This window comes from Staurois parvus, unplaced genomic scaffold (assembly GCF_062004578.1).
Source record: "Staurois parvus isolate SC_StPar_1 unplaced genomic scaffold, SC_StPar_1.0 ptg000299l, whole genome shotgun sequence".
In the NCBI taxonomy this organism is placed as follows: domain Eukaryota; kingdom Metazoa; phylum Chordata; class Amphibia; order Anura; family Ranidae; genus Staurois; species Staurois parvus.
Window position 1 is genome coordinate 1,446,275 of NW_028318095.1, and position 18,150 is coordinate 1,464,424.

The 18,150-nt window shown below is 38.3% G+C and overlaps 1 protein-coding gene across 10 annotated transcripts in view; it reads left to right on the forward strand.

The window, feature by feature from the left end:
* ROBO2 (roundabout guidance receptor 2) overlaps window positions 1-18,150 on the forward strand; it is a 1,216,825-nt gene that overhangs the window by 566,209 nt on the left and 632,466 nt on the right. The gene's annotated exons all lie outside the window — the stretch shown is intronic.

Consider the following 18,150-nt stretch of genomic DNA (forward strand, 5'->3'; position numbering starts at 1 on the left):
AATGTATGCGCTTTTCCATGTGGCCTGCACTGCCACAATAAAGAAAGTAGTTATCTGTATAACGTGACCTATTTCTATTTGAGACATTAAACTTGGAATGCAAGTGAACAACACGTGTTTTGTGTTCTCCTCTTTGATACTGATAATGCAGGCTGCATGTTTGTCATACCTTACACTCAGATCACTGATAATCCTGTAACATCTACACAAGAGTCTTAAATCTTATCTAAGATGAGGGTCTCATATGGATGGCAATGGGGACTGCAACACAAAACAAATGGCATAGGGTCCCCCCAACTCATACTAGGCCCTTGAAGTTTTGTATTAATTTTAAGGAGGACCCCATAGAAAAGAAACAAAGAAAAACATGGCATTAAGTCCTCCCCTATATTCTATACCAGACCTTTCAGGACTGGTGTGGATTTTAAGGGAGAAACCCATGCAAAAATGAGAGAAATGAAGCATTATGATTAAAAAAAAATCTATACCAGACATTTATCTTAGCATGCTGCCTAACAGGCTAGGAAATTGAGTGTGTAATGCCAGTAAACTATACCAGGCCACATGCCCTAAACATTGGCCTTCTATTGGCAACACATTATACCTTATAATGCTATTGTGTGACCTCTGGTCATTTGGTCTTTTAGAAAAGGCTTCAGGGGACTGGTCACACAGATAGAGGGGCACACTGGTATTGATAGCAAACGTTTATGGGGGGGGGGTTACTGAAAGGGTAATGTTTTTATACCTCTCTGTGTTGGGTTTTATTTTTAGATGCTCCAAATGTATGTATCAGATGACAGCTATATTTTTAGCACCAACATTTATATTCTTGCTGTTAACATAATTTAAAAAGAGTTTGTGTTTGCTCAAAATAAACATTGGACACATTTTGTAATTTACATTGTAGCACTGGACTTCCAGTAAGGCCGTTTATTCAACTGATGGCTTATAGACAGAATAAAAAGTTACACAATCATACAGGTTTTTCAGCATTTTACTAGGTTGAATGGTTACTGGCCTATAGTCTCTATCTAGCTTTAGTGTTACACATGAGTTAAAAATAATACCAGGTTTTCTTTTGGTAAATAAACCCCTCATACCAAACATTGTTCTCAATTTAAAAAGTAATTTGGCTATCTTTTATTATACAGTAAACTGATTCATTTTTTTATACCTGACATACAATATAAAGATTGTGTCACATAACTACAAAGAAAATGGCTTCTGTTTCATTTCCTAGAGTACCATAACACAATAGAAGCCAATACTGAACTTGTTCTCCCATCAGCCTCTTGGGCTTGACCTCCTACACCAACCGCACAATAAAACCGGGTCTATTGTAAATAGCTCTGTCAGAATGAGGAACGACAAAAACAAATGACCCATATATCTCAAGACTATGAGAAACTGTTCAGAGGTAAAATATTTATAGTTTAAATATCCATTTTAGCAGTGAACCATTAAAAACACATACATATGAAAAGGCACTTGACGAACTTGCAAACTAAGTTAAATATTTGCGTATGACGGTCAGACTATAGAAAACGTGCAGTTACTATTTGTTTTGTAATGTATGGATAGGCATGTAATAAACTTATCATGTTTTAGCTGGAATGCTAGTCTTTTTTCATCAATTACTTGATTGTTTCATCCACATTTAGCAGCTTCTTTTTTTTACAGCTAAAGAGGACCTGTCACTAAGTTCTTTTTTTTCCCTGCAAAGCTTATATTACATAATGCATTGTTTCAGGAATTTTTCCCTGTATAATGAGTCCAGAGGAAAATTAAAGGGACAGATCTATAAAGCAGTGAATGTGACATTCACTAAAGTTTCACTGAAGGTGAATCAATCGCTGTAATGTAAAACACATGCACTAGGAAAGTTTGCCTGCATTGAACATTTGCTGAATCTTACTTTAGAAATATACCTATTTAGCCCAGTGATGCATGCTGTCTAATGCAATGGTTGTCTACCTACTAAGTATTTGGTCTACACATAGGGGTTGATTTACTAAAGGCAAATAGGTTGTTCATTTTGTACTGCATTTTTTCTTGCCCATGATTGTATGATGGAAAGCGTCACCTCGCTTATTAAGCTCTAGGGAAAAGCTCTAGGAAAAGCTCTTTTGCAAAGTGAACAGTCTATTTCCCTTCAGTAAATCAACCCTATACAGAAGACCGTAGACATAATTTGGAAAAAAAAGTCAAACACTGCAGATATCTAGAGATGTGGTTGGAGACTGGAGACATGCTGCTGAAGTCCAAGCTAGATGGAGACCAGGGACATGTTACAAGAGACTGGTGGAGATTACTGTCACTCAACTGTCACTCAACTGTCACTCAACCAGTGTTTATTTATTCTTATAAAAAATTTACTATTTTAAATTCTGCATTATAAATATTTTTTGATATACTATATATCCCTTGGCATTTTACACTCTGTTTCTATGAACCCACTCAGTTGTTGAATGATAATTAGGTTATCCCATTATGAAGGCATCTAGATAATCCAGATGAAACCAATGCAAACAAAGAATGAATCACTATGATCTCCTTTCACCTTCTGTCTGTTTTGGAGAATTTTCACCTCATTACTGTAGCAGGGGCCTATGAAGTGTATGTTCACCTAGAGGCGTTCAAGTAAAACCGGGACTTTGTACTGGTATAAAAAGGGATGCTAGTGTAGTGGCAGTACATTCAGTAGTATGTGGCAAATGTGTCCTATTACTGATAGGTGGTGCACCTGTTGCGAGCCAGTCCAGACACCGTTAATCAAGATGGCAGACAACATTGTTAGTGTGTGCAGAGTGATAACGTTTCTTGTGAACTAAGGCATAAAACTCATAGATGTCTAAAGACTTCAAACACAGTACGGTGATGAGACGATCAAACACAGTAAGACATTTGAATGGTATAAACATTTCAAAGATGGCTATACGTCCGCCAGTGACAATCCTGACCATGGTGGTTCTCAGCCCACAGCAGTCATTTATGTGAATATTCAGCATGTGGAACCCCTAATCCTGGATAGTTGATGCATAAACTTTCGTGAAGTTGGACAAGAGATGAACCTTTCTGTGGAACCAGTGAACACAATGATGATGAAGTGAAGCAGGCTGTCCTGGGATGGTTCAGACGTAGTGACAAATCTTTCTATGCCGAAGCTTTCCAGCCATTGTTTAAAAGCTGGGATACATGTATCGGGGAGTATGTCATAAAATAAATGCAGTTTCCACTCCTTGAAATTTGTTCTTTTATTATATACACTGAAAACCTCCAGTTTGACTTGAACTCCCCACGTACAATGATCTACACTTATGGTACAAATGAGAGTGTAAGTGTCTCCCTCAATATGGGCCTTGGGCCTACCACCATGCACTCCAAAAGCCAAATATAGACTTGGTGTTTACAGTAGCTAGTGGCGAGGACACTTGAATTACTATGCAAAACTCAGCCAGTTATTTACAACATATTAAATGTGGGGGTCACCCAATAACTTACTTACGATATGGGCATGAGCATCATGGGTTCCATGGCTCTAAGAAGATCATACCTGGGTAACTATAGAAGAAGATAAAAGAAAGAGCGCCCAAACCTTGCATATTACCTCAATAAATAGTGACTAATTTTATTATTAGGGAAATATACTCACAAAGTGATGGTATAACAGGCATAAGTAACCATAATCCAAACAGGGTTACAGGTAAACAGTATTACAGCAGTTCAGCCTGTTTGCTGTAATACTGACACTCAGTAGCTGAATATCTCCTTGCCATGGGAACTCTGCCATATTGAAGTCTCTATCTGCTCAACCCAGCTCTGATGAAGAAGGGAGCACCCTTTGAAATGCGTTAGCCTTCATTCCCCCCCCCCCTTTTGGATTTACCTGTAACCCTGGCTGGATTATGGTTACTTATGCCTGTTAAACCATCACTTTGTGAGTATATTTCCTTAATAATAAAATTAGTCACTATTTATTGAGGTAATGCGCAAGGTTTGTACACTCTTTCTTTCATCTTCTTCTACAGTTTTATCAAGCTTCCCCAGCTTCATGATAGAGCTGCACAACCTCTGATCACCAGCCGATGAACACACAACACGCTGCTTGTTACTAACGTCCGTTTGATCTGAGTCTTTGAGTGCAGGAGATAATGGATCTTTGGTGACATATCTGGGTAACTCCAGATTCTGTCTACATTTTTGGTAAATTAGCTTTACATTCTCATTAGCAAGAAGTCATTCAATGACTTGCACAACATATATCACAGCTTGTAGAAAGTCTGCAGTGGGATAATCTAAATTAGAATGATTGTACTAGGGACATTCTGATTATCAGATACCAAATGTATAGATAGTTTTCTATATTTCCCTATCTTGTACTTTATTGTGCTGACATTAAGTTTTGGATAGAATTAAAGAGATTTTGTGTTAACAAGCCATTACTCCAAGTAACGTGATAGATCAGTACATTGTTCGTATCTGCTGTTGAAGCTCCACTAAAGACCTAGTACTTAGCAATTGGTGTAAAAGCCCTTGGCCTCTTAGAAGACAGTGTTTGATACCTGAACAATCTATCACTAGGCTTTGGTTCTGTCACATCATAAAATTGGAGGGGGTGGCTTGGGGGTGCATATACCAGTTTTAAGTTACTATATATTTACAAAAGATTCTGTGGAAGCTCCATCAGGGTTCAGTAACCTTTTGGTGACTTCAAGTCATATGGTTTCTAGTTCTGCTGTTGAAGTCTGCTAAGAATGCTCCCTATTTTGTGTTCATGTTATTAATATGTTCCGAATGGGAGGTTTTCAGATATTATGTTCATATATCAGTTATGTTCTAAGCACATTTGCAATGTTTCCTCTCTTTCCCTGGCTAACCAAAACCCATACGCCATCAGTTCTGCAAACCTGCAGTGAGGTACAAGAAGTAGTCTTTAGAAGCAGAGAAAATACATATACAGAACATGCTGTTTGATGTGAAATATCTGCCTGGCAATTGTGGTCAATTTGTTCTAGATTTAAGATCATGGCACCACGTGGTTCAGAAATGGTATCTCCATGTTATCAAAAGCTCATACATTTTACAGTTGTCATAAGAGCAAGATGTGATGGTAATTCATCCAATGTTCTGGTGACAACTGTCATGGAAGAGAATTTCTCTTATTTTAGGGAGCTTTCCTCTCATTTCCTATTGCGTCTCCAAGACAGGAAATGAAGGGAAATCTCCCAGCAGCACAAAGACAGCAAAAAAACAAACTGTCAGGGGCTTTAACCCTTCCCCACTCTATCCAAAATAAAAAATGGCTATATATACATTTTAAGATTTGATTTAGACTTTAGATGCTTGAGTACTTGACTACCTTAGTACTGGAGGTAGTCACCGACATGGAACAATATAAGTTTAGATTTGTCAATAACTATTAAAGTAGAACTAAAATTTTGGATAGAGTAAGAGAGTATTATGAACTCTGTCAGATGTTTTTGCTTTACTTTAAGAGCTGCTTGTTGTTGTTGTAGCCTGTAGCTGAAAAATACAGAAGTTGGTCAGGCAAATAGCATTTTCAGAAGACCAATAATGGTGATCTCTTTGCTGTAAATAACACCATAAATATTGTATATCAGAATTTACTATTGTAAATATTTATTGATTAACGGTAACAATTATTACAGAAAAGTAAGAGCTGAATAAAAACAGCAAGTACATTCATATATGTCGCAAAGAGAATATAAAGTTGAGCAGTATTGCACTTGTCTTACATAACATACATGAATGACTGACCTGGCCTTATCATAGCCTAGTAACAAGAACAGTATTAACAATAACAGAATGTATCGAAGGCTATAATATGGCAACATGGGCGTGGACATCATGTGTAACGTAATCAACATAAAAAGAGGAAAGAGACAACAAAACAAGTTACAGAGTTGGTGAAAAAATTAATGGAGATGCGTGGAGATGGCACAAAAGTGACATTACCGTGCATCTCTTACAGCATGAGGAATAATAGCAATAATAGCAACATAGGTAACATGGTCCTGCTATAACATTATAAGTAGATCAGGTAAGAAATGTATGAAATGTCAGGAGTGGATGAGGAGGTGTGACCAAAAAAGGAATGATCCCATAATTCCCATGTAGCATTGAAATGACCTTGATATTCCCCAGCTAAAGCTGTTAGATATTCCATAGCTCTGATCTCAGAGATGAGTTGCAGCAGATGACTCAGCATGGGGGTTTCCGCTGATTTCTAGCTATCAATCTAAGTATTAATCATCTAGCAGCACTCAAGATGTGTGCCCCTAGTTTTTTGGAATGCTTAAAATCCTTAAATGGGATTCCAAAAAGATAATGTAATGGATCCAATGGAAGGGTTACTTGTAAAACTTGTTCAAAAACAGTTTTAACTGTACCCCAAAAGTGGTGAATCTGAGGGCATAGCCAAAAGATATGTACCAAGGATCCTTCATTACCAAAACATCTCCAACATCTCTTACGTAACGTCAGATTAATAGCATACAAGACAAGAGGGGTTCTGTACCAGTGCATCAATATTTTTTATATGTTCTCTTTACAAGTAACACACCGGGAGGTCTTAGAAGCTGCCTCCCAAATCATCTGCCAGCATTTTAAGAGATTTGACATTGAAGGGCTTTTGCCCTTTTACTCATATAGAGATGAGTGTGTTCCTCAAAAGGAGCCTCATCCTGAAGGAGTTTATACAGTGAAGATATAATATGCATCGGGGTGGGACCCTGTATAGTTATTCTTTCAAAGTCAGTGGGGCATTCCAGTGTTAGAGAAGGACTCAGAGTGTGAAAGAAGTTGTGGAATTGGAGGTAAGTATAGCAAGCTTGAAAAGGTATAGGAGGTTTACGCACTCTGAGCTCCTCAAAAGATCTTACCTTACAGGTAACTGGATTAATTAAATGGCAAAGATGGAATATCCCATTATTTGCCCAGTGAATCATTTGAGTAAACAGGCTATTAGGGATCTCTGGATTGTATAATATGCTTATCAAAGGAGAGCAGCTAGATAGAAGAGTATAAGTCTTTATACAATCTAACCCTATCTTAACAATAAATATCATAGAGTTTAGCAATCGGGTGGAAAGGTTTAGAGGGGATGATGTTTTTAAAGGACATACCGTATTTTTCGCCGTATAAGACACACCTGACCATAAGACGCACCTAGGTTTTAGAGGCAGAAAACAGGAAAAAAAAATTCTGAACTAATGGACTGCAGACACAGTACAGGAGATGACCAGAGACTGCGGACAGCACAGGGATGACCAGAGACTGCGGACAGCACAGGGATGACCAGAGACTGCGGACAGCACAGGGATGGCCAGAGACTGCGGACAGCACAGGGATGACCAGAGACTGCGGACAGCACAGGGATGACCAGAGACTGCGGACAGCACAGGGATGACAAGAGACTGCGGACAGTACAGATGACTGCTGACCTTTGGGGAGGTGGGGAGCGGGTACTTGAATTTGACAGGTACCCGCTCTTACTTCCGCAGAGTTTTTGTTTGATCTTACCTGTTCCTCGATCCAGCCGCGCGCTGTCTTCCCGGCTTCTGTAATGTCGCTCGGCATGACAGCCGGGTGCCCAGTGCGCATGAGCGAGAAGCACTTGCGCTTTGTGATTGGTCTGGCGGCTTCTGGGATCTGTCATGTGTCCCAGGTACCGCCTTACCGTTCACAAAAAGCACCGCTTCTTGCGCATGCGCACTTGGCACCCGGCTGTCATGCCCAGTGCCCACACTACAGAAGCCGGGAAGACAGCACGCCGCTGGATAGAGGAACAGGTAAGGTCCCGCTGCAGAGCTGAGTGGCCGGCCCGGTATTCTGACACGGCCGTGGTGGAAATACCGGACTGGCCGCTCCATATTCGCTCCATAAGACGCACTGACATTTCCCCCCCAGTTTTGGGGAAGAAAAAGTGCGTCTTATACGGCGAAAAATACGGTAATACTGAGCAAGAATGGAAAGGGTATATATGATTTAATTCAATCTCTGACCACTTACTATGAGGAATCTGGGAAAACCCTGTGTTTGTCTTAAGTGGGATCAGGGGCAGACTGACCATTCGAGCACTTGGGCACCGCCCGAGGGCCCGGGGTCAGTAGGGGGCCCCATGAGATGCCCCTGGTACCTTTCATTGGCTTTTTCATAGGCTTTTTTGAGTGTTGGCGATGACACAGGGGCCCCATAATCCCCTATTGCCTGGGGGCCCCATGAGTTGTCAGTCCACCCCTGGGTGGGATGCTAGGTATATTAGAATTTACAAGCATCTCCTACACACACACACACACACACGAAAGAATGAACTGTGCTAGAATTCAGACATCATTGCAAAACTAGAAAAAAGCAATGCTTCTGAAAGCTATCATTTTTAGTCCCACCCAGTGATATACACTTGAACTGCAGTTTGAAGATAACTGTTTATTGAAGATTTCACACCAGGAACATATCAGTAACAGAAAATAAATTGAAGAACTTCTTTTACAAGCTCCAGCACCAACCAGCATTGCGTGACAACTAACCATGTGACTTATTACTGCCTAGAATATAAAGTATCAGAGCAATTTAATAAGTAATGACGATTGACTCTGATCAAATGTTCCAAAATACAAGACAATCCACCCCAGTGGATTACTAGTGGTATTGTAAATATAAAGCTAGAGGCTGGTGGCCTAACTTTTAATTTCTTGAATATTTGAAAAGCAAAATATGTCTGCCAAAATGTTTTTTACTTTGTTTCTGACCATCTGGGAGTTTTGAGTGTTCCCATCTACTTTTGCATTTCTGGCATCTCCTGTAACCTTCTCCATAATATAAAATAAATAAAATTCCATCAGTGAGAGCGACAAACCTTCTAATGACCACAACGGGTGTGCAGACCTAAAAACTCACCAATAGAGTCTCCAGTGGAAATAAGGAACTGTCAACTGTTACAGTATCTATACTTAGAAAGGCACTGTCAATGAAATCTTAAAACAGAAATTCCATGAATGAAAATGAAATGAGTAGTACAAGCAAACTTGTCAATTAGGAAAGTATTGGGGCTGCTATTGCTGATCTCATCCTGAGGTTGCCTGGCTGATATGTTAGCACAAACTGGGAACAATTATCCAGTCAGGAAAAACAGGAAAATATCAGGAGTCCTTATCTGCATACTTGTTCTGCAAGACATTGATGTAAGTGGGTCAGAATGACAGCCAAGCAACTAATATTTTCAGAAGGCGAGGACAATGGCTGCCAACACATTTCATTTATGTGTGGAGAGGGTTTTTTAAAGCCAAAATGATTTGCAAATTTTATCAGTGTTTTTATACACAAGAGATGAGTACGTTTAAAGAGTGTATTGGGGTGAATTGAGATCTTTGTTTTATTTATTTACATGAGTTGCAGGTTCGTCATCCCTGGTGTTTTAAACAAGGCAAAGTAATACAGATTTACTTAAAGTATAACAAAAGGCAAAACTTTTTTTTTTACTTTTAGTCAGAGTGCTGAGTAATTAGAACCCCTGTCAATTTTTATTGCTGTTTTTGCCCCCGTTGCAGAGATTCACCCGCACTATTTGTCTTGTTTACTATTATCATTAAAAGTGAAAGTAAAGGAAAATCCCAAATTTTGGGTTGTCCCCAAAAAATTCATAGAGGAGAAGCTTCCACTGAGGACAATAGTTCTGGTGTCCCCAAGGAATTCCCTTAATTTGCAGGGATTTCCTCTCACTTCCTGTTTGGCTATGGGACAGGAAGTGAATATAAGTCTCCGCAATGGGATGGTGGAAAAAAAATTGACAGGGGTTATAAACCTCCCTTACATGATCCAAAATGAAAAAAAAAAGTTTGCCTATAATTCTACTTTAAGCACTCATATCTCATATGTACAGAGAGTACCCCAGTATTTACCTTCTCACAGCATACAACATACAATTCCATCATGGGTGATACAAGAAACCAGTCCAAGAGTCCAATTAGCAATGGACATCTGTTTTAGAAGTCACATTATAGACTTATAGACAGGGTTTAAGCACTTTCAGCAGCTGATGTAATCACCTACTGGGTATGCAGCTTCCTTATCCTTTAATGTCTATGTTCCAGTTTAGGCAGATGCCATTTTCGCTGCCCCAGGTTTACAGTTTCAGGGTGGCTCCTTTCTTTTGCAGTATCCTATGGACCCACCCTTGCATGCAGGGAAGAGTTGCATCTTCCTACACTGTGTGCATCAATGGAAACATGCAGCCCCATAGCTTAGCATGGCAAGGCTCTGCTCTTCTCTTCCCCTCTCCCTACCTTCTACAAGCCATCAGACTGGATCAAGACTATCCACTGTTAACTCTTTCCTATGAAGTTCATGGAAACAGCACTGAAAGTGTACATCTTGAAAGTGTAGTTCCAATTGAATTCCAATTCCATTACATATATGATAACTGTTTCAAATTGCCAATCCTTAATTCTCTTCAGTCATTCTTGTGACCTGATAAAGTCTAAATAAAAGCTATATACACAAGAAAGTCACCAGCACCAAAAATTGTGAAATAATTGCCAAATAAATGCTGCTGCTTCTTAGTGTAAACACTAATAAAATAACAAAAAATATCAAAACAGAGCAAATAAATACTCAAAAGAATAAATGATAAATAATACAAATATGAATATGGTGAGTAGAGTGAAATTGAAAGTCCTTATTTCAAGATCATAGGTCTGTGAAAACGCTCTTGAGGAGGGGTGAAACACGTTAACGCATTTCCAGCTTCGCCGTCCAAAGTACCAAGTCACTTCTGGTGAGTGGAGCGCACGCCGGCGTGTGGTGCTCTCAGGGGCCATCTTGCTAGAGGGTGGATTCTTACGTGCTGTTATCTATTGCTGACTGGGAGATCTTTACCCTGGTGATGTGGCGTTTTGGCTCCAGATAAACAATAAATGCTGATTATATTCTTTTAAGATGTGTGTGGTTTGGTATTTGCATTTCTCCTGTTTGAGTCTTCCAGTATTACACTGAATAAATTTTTTCTCTGCACCAATCATCTTTCTATGGCTAGTGATCTCTGGTGGTCCTGGAGGTTGGAGGCTGACTTTGACTATGGTTTGGATTTCTGAGGCATATGTCTATACCTGCATTGGGGGATTTCCACCTAAACCTGGTGATTGGAGACTTAGTTGATGGTGTCTAGGATTCCAGAACCCATAATTAAGGTGTTTTTTTCACCAATATCTGGTGAGTGCGGTATGTGATCTTAGCACAAACGGGTGCGAACACGGGTCATGGAATAAGGATTTTCAATTTCACTCTACTCACCATATTCATTTCAAAAATAATTTTTTTTGGAGTGGGACTGCCTAATTAATATTATATATAAGTTTTTTTTGTATGTTTTTTTGTATTATTTATCATTTATTCTTTTGAGTATTTATTTGCACTGTTTTGATATTTTTTGTTTTTGCTAAATAGAAGCTGAACTCTTCACAGTACCCAACCATTTATTAATGAGTGCTCAAAGTGAATGCCACTGGTGCTGTGCTAGAACCAGATGCAGAGATGCAAAGCCAAGAGCTGCACATGTGTGGCTTAGTTGTTGGCATGCAGCAATCTCTTCTGACAGCAATTTTTCTTTAAAGGCTATGGTTGTACGTTGAAGTATAGAGTAAAACCCCTTGTAAGCAACAAGTGACAGTTTTTGAGCTTACATAAGGTTAAGGACTTTCCCCACCCCCATATGACACTGCTTTGTGTCTAAGTGACCAATCACAATGCAACAATGCTTTTGAAGGAGAAGGGGAGTGAGCTGTATGCTCCAAATTCCAAGTAGTTCTCTATATTTCCACTAACAGAACAAGGGGGCATAAAAGGGAGGTAAGTATGTACATCTTGAAATGAAGTCACAAGCAACATCCAGAAACATATTCAAACTAGTGTCTGCTCCTCAACAAAAAACCTTATTATTAATAGAATAATACATTGGCAATGGCAGATTGGATTCATATATGTGTGAAATGGAACACTGCAGCAACTGTCCAGACAAACAGGTATGAACCACCTGGTGAGAAGTTGCTCACGGGGCATACAAAAAACCATTAGTTGGAGGCCACTGCTCTTCTTCTATACTATGCCATATCATTATGCCTTGCATTGTACATCTTATTATAAACCATCCTGTAATTATGGAAACCATTTTTGTCATGTTCAGTTGGAAATATAACTTGTAAAGTGCATTGACCTTGCTTGTATTAGCAGGAAGAGCAGTTATGAAAGCCATAATTTCTGATTGCATGGACCTAGAAAGTGGTCTCTTCAAGCCTTGAAAAATCAAGCCAATGAGCAGTTTGATATCATTCTTAATACACTCAAGTGCTGCCTTTTGTGATTGTTATGGAACACAACGCAGTCTTAAACCTTGAGTACACTGTTAGATTCTATGGAAGATGAAGAGCACAAAAAAACTACCTATGCATAATTTATGAATGCCCATGATTTGCTTCTGGCACTTACTAGTAAAATGTCTCTTACAAAGGTGAAGGCCTTGCAGTCATGGTGACAAGAAGCTTACTTTGTTGGTGTCTGAACATATTTATTGCATTGCACTACTCACCTTAACTGTAGCTGAAAGATATTGTAGTATGCATGCATTAAAATGCAAAATAATGATGTTATTGAAGTAATATATGGGGGAAATTCCAACCAAGCAAAATCATTCCTGAAAACAATCAGTGGTTATGGTGGTGTCTGCTGAACTTTTAAACCTTTCATATTTGATAGGCTTGAGAGATAATTAGGTAATTTCTACAAGTCCCATACTTAGTTCTATTTTTAGGGCTGGAGGTACAGTTGTATCCATATTTGTCAATTTCTGCTCTATTCAGAAAGTTGCGTTGGTGCTATACTTATACAGGCACTGTCATGTGAAAGATCAGCGCTTTACCACTCACATCTCAATAAAAAGCTGGACTCTAGTTTCAGATTTTCCATCCATAGCTAATCTTCTGGGCCAATCTGTATCATCATCAGATTCATGGAGGACTGGGAACCTTTGTCTGGGGGAAACGCAACTAACTAGCCCTTTCATGGTAAGGACAGATTTCTGTGGTTTAAAAAAACTATATTGTACAAAATGTTTTGTAGTGTGCTATTGATTGGCAGACATCGTGAAATGTGGATGTTCCTAAAGGACATGGTTTATTATGACACACCTTTACAGCTTCTAGCATCATCTTCTTTGGCATTTACTCACATATCAGTGCCACAAAGAAAGTTGGTACTGAAAGACTTCCCTCTGCCAGAAACTGTGATCACAGGTCTGAACGGGGAGCAGGTTCCATTCTGATCAATGACTGAATGATTAAATATCTCTTCTTTGGGGCACTATCACAATATATCTTTTGTAATACTGACTCTTTTCCTGATTAGACTAGAATCTGGATGCTTAACTATTCATGGAGCATGGTAGAGAGTATGTGAAAAAGGTCCAAAAGAGGGTGACGTCAATTAACAATGAGTAAGGTGATGTGGTAGCTAAGGGTAGATAAAGTCCTACTGTTCTAAAACCCTTGAAGATGCATCATAGGTTTTCAAATTGTGGTAAAAGGTGGCCACTAGCCAGGGTTTACCCTTGTAATCAAGAAGACAGGTGGTTGGGTCATCAAAACAATTCCACATAAAGACTCTATAAAGTTTACATCCATTACTGCACATACACTCCTTTGAGTACAATAGGGCACAGGGGCATACTTGAATATCAGGAAAAGGGAGCCAATTATCCAAAAAAGGTTTTAATAAGAACAGGAAATTTTAACACCAAAATATCATTGCTTCCCTTCTAGTCTACTACCACTGACCCAAGATGAACCAATTAACTATGTTTTACTTTTGTCATTAATGAAGTGCCAGCCTGAAGAATAAATATATGAAACTTAATATTAGAATTTTCATTGGTGTAATACGGAACTCAGCATGAAGTCAACTAGTTAGACGACTCAGCTTATGCTGTTTTCAAAGTCACTTGATCAGTCAGCGCTTTGTTTCATGCAGACTTTGATTATTCACTGATACAAGTAGCAATTTAGAGGTGAAAGGACATTTTTTCCATCAACTTTTGTAATTTAGTTTGTTAGATGAAAAGATGTCATTTGGAGTTTAAAATACTTGGGATAATGAACAGATGTTGCCATAGCAACATAAAAAATCCTTAAGAGATTAGTGAAAAAGGCACACATGCTTTTCTTTGCCTTAAACATCAAGTGCTCTTTAAACATGAATAAATTATATTATACTTTTTAAATGTCCTTTTAAGAGTCATGTCCTTTTAAAGCTCACACAGCAGTGGGATGGCCATATTTATGCTAATGGTCTCCCATCAAAGCACTGATGTTTAAACATTTGTCATAACATTTGTTGTCCACTGTGTTCAATTTGACATTAACCCCTTCTTGAAAACCCCCTGTGGTAACATATATTAGAACTCTCGTTGGTGATGTAAGAAGTTGGTTGCAGCTGTATTGCATTATGGAAGACTAAGCTGGCCAAACATATAAGGTGTAGTTGGGTGTACAGTATGTGCACTATTGGTCCACTGAACATTTTTCTTTGCAAGAGTTATACCCCCATAAGACCACCCCTTATCTTAGAAGAGTAATAGATATTAGAAAAGTAGATCCAACATCCAGTCAACTATGCTCCCAAAGACAGTTGGCCAAATTAGTCTACTGTTAGATGAAGTTCCAATGAACAGAGCAATCAATTTAAGATTTTAATGAAATCTGCCAAAATGGGTTAACAATTATTTATAAATAATTTATTTGAACCAAGACAATGTTCCAGTGAAACACAGACTGATATTGCTTATAGGGTTGTATTGGATTCTAGCAAAATAAGTAGACCACAGATATATTTAAACTAAGATAAATAGATAGATAGATAGATAGATAGATAGATAGATAGATAGATAGATAGATAGACACTATTATTCTATGCGTTACAATTGTAACTTCTATTAAATTAAATAAGTTAAGTATGATCTTCATTTTATTTATTATTTTTTTAGTTAATAAAGATCTTATTTACCTCATAAAAAATAATAGATCAAAAATGTCCTCCTACTAAACCTAAAAAATATATATATCATAAAAATGAAAGTCCTAAACCATTATTGTTTAAATACTGCATGCTGTTTGTTTTAGATGATTATTAAAGGTGTATAACCATCTTCCATATAGAGCAAGAATTTGTTTTATTTCCCCATCGTTAATATGTGATGTATATGCATTTGGCTTGACCTGAAAGTATTAATATGTAGGAAGCATTTTAGCTGCTTCACTCAGAGAACAAAGCCATCCAAACAAAGATGCTGATTAATTAAATGATTTATAATCGAGCAGAGACAGTTTAAAAACAGCACTTAGTTCAGTCCTGACTTTGTTCCAACTTTTCAGAGCTTCAATAGTTGTTAAGTGTACTGTAACAGCATTTACCCCCAAGCTGCTTCACTGCGTCCCTTCTGCAGATATCTGGTAGATGTACTAGATGAAGCTGCAATATTTACAGCATACTATACACAGCTAATAAAACTCTACTACACTTTTATGGCCAATTTAAAATCAGTATGGCAAAAACAATCCACTTTTTAATTAGAATGTACTTTTTGATTATATATATATATATTTTTCTTTTGCTTGTATAATCTTTTGAAGTATTAATACTATCTAATGGAACAGTTTGAATGTGCCTTGGAAGAGCTGTACTGATTTGCTAAAACTGCAGAGTGCAAAATCAACATACACAGGAATATATCACAGGAATTGAGAAGATCTCAACGACTTTGAGGGGTGGATTTAGTAAAATTGGTGCATACAGAATCTGGTTTGAAGCTGATTGGCAGCCACATACAGCCGCACCAGATTTTACACTCTTCAATTTTAGTAAATAAACCCTGTGTCTACAAACCTGGTCTTCCAATGGCTTTTACAGTGTCTTTGGAAGGGCGCTTCCACCCTTACATGGATTGGCCTAGGACAATGGACACAAAAGGGTTGGTTTACTAAAGGAAAATAGACTGTTTATTTAGCCAGGGGTGCTTTGTTCAAGGGAATTTTCCCCAAAGCTTAGTGAATGCAGTACAGTTATGATGTGAATGTACAATATATATGTAAAGTGCTGCATAAATTGACTGTGCTATATAAGTACCTGTAATAAATAATAAATTAAATAAATATCCAATCATGTGCAAGGACAATAAAAAAATACCACTTTTGTTGCACATGTTTGGATGGTTGATGTCAACAAAGCTTTACTTCATTCATTACTCTCTGGGGATAATTCCCTTGCAAAGTGAACAGGCTATTTGTCTTTTGTAAATCAACCCCTTAGAGGAATCTTCTAGACTTAGTAATGTTGACCTTAGGCTTAATGTATTTAAAATACCCATTTGGGCATATTGTTTTTATTCAGACATCAATAAAGTTTATCTTTTAATGGGAATTGGGTTCCATTATGTCTATTTGGTTCTGTTGCTTTTCTCTTTTTATTTTTGTTTTCATTTTTGTTTATATTTTACCATGAAAAATAACGGCATTGCAAGTACATTTTTTAACAGTTGCGTTTATTGAAATTGTACAGTGGTACAGACAATCAAAGGTACAGGTATGACTATTGTCATAATATTGGCACACCATGTGTATGTGAACATAAAAGCAGTGCCCTGTATTAGGCAGAGTTATTTCGATTTTCCCCACTGAGTTCAATTTGTGTTGTGTTTATCGGGCTAATGACGCATATAACCACCACTTTTTACACTTCCACATCCCAACTCTATGACTAAACCCTGGAGTAGGTGAAATGCGTTATATGTGGTCTTGGAGGTGGCAAAGCTAAAGCCTGTTATGAAGTCTAACAGCTGGTTGGCTTTGGTGTGCAGTCCTATGCTTGTTGTAGAATCCTTGTCAGCTTACCAAGAAAGTGAAGGAAAATCTCTCTAACAGAGACGTTTATACAAGTCAAACCTGAAAGGAGTTCTAAGTGTTCCCTGCTCTATCTGAAATTTTTTAAAAATGGCTATAGAGACACTTTAATCCTCTTTTTGGCTCTTTTGCACATTCTGTCTTGAGTAATGGGTCTGACTTCCATGGCCACATAAAGCCCTGTAAGGTCTAAGCTGTTTGGCAGAGGCCTGGCTGTCAAAGACATGTCCATGTAGTTTTCATTACTACAGGGGTGTCATTTTGGCCCTGGTGTCTCCTCTGTATGATTGAATTTAGGTCCATCATAGACTGTCCCTGGCAAAGCCCCAAAAATTCTTATCCCAATTGTTCCTTGGTGCAGAGCAATCCCCTGAAGACTGGAATAAAGTGTAGGAGGCCCTATTTCACTCTGCGTTTTCACTCCGCATTGTGGTGGCCTTGTAAAACTAATTTAAGGTAATGTCCATGGGTTACTATATCCTAGTGATAATTGTGAAGTATCTCCATACCTACCCTGCTTCTTGTTATCACGGGTGTTCAGACCAGGGTGCAATGAAACACATATGGTGGACGTTTCTCAAAGTTAAACACTTATGGATTTGAGTCTATAAATTGGTCAATACAATTTTCCACTCAAACCTGCATAAAGATCTCTGGGAGGTCTTACTGCATAGGCCGATACAGGGCCTAATAAAGAAAGAGTTTGTCCTATGACCACAGAACAGACTATCAAAAAAGTGTGGAAAACGCCAGTTCTCTCTTTCAGCAAAGTGAAGCGGTGCATTCATGGTACACTAATAAATGAAAAACTCACGGCTATTCTCGACAATACCCATGATAAGTTTCTGAATACTTAGCAACCTTGGTTTTCTTCATCTATAATTTTCATCAACTACACACCGCACAGTTGAATCACCAGTGGATTGATATCTCCCAACCCCCTCCTCCTCCCCATCTGCCTCTCTTTACCTTTTTTCCCCCTTTCATGTCATCTGTACTTCTATTTTTTTTTCCTTTTAAATTTTGCTATTTTAAAATTATCCAATTAATTAGTACGCCTCCCTCATTGCGCCCATCAGGAACTATCTCCACACAGTCAGGTTCCACTCTCCATTTAGCTATCATTCAGCCGCTTTAGGATGGGATGATTCCTGTACTTGCCACCTTTCATACTTCACATGGCCTT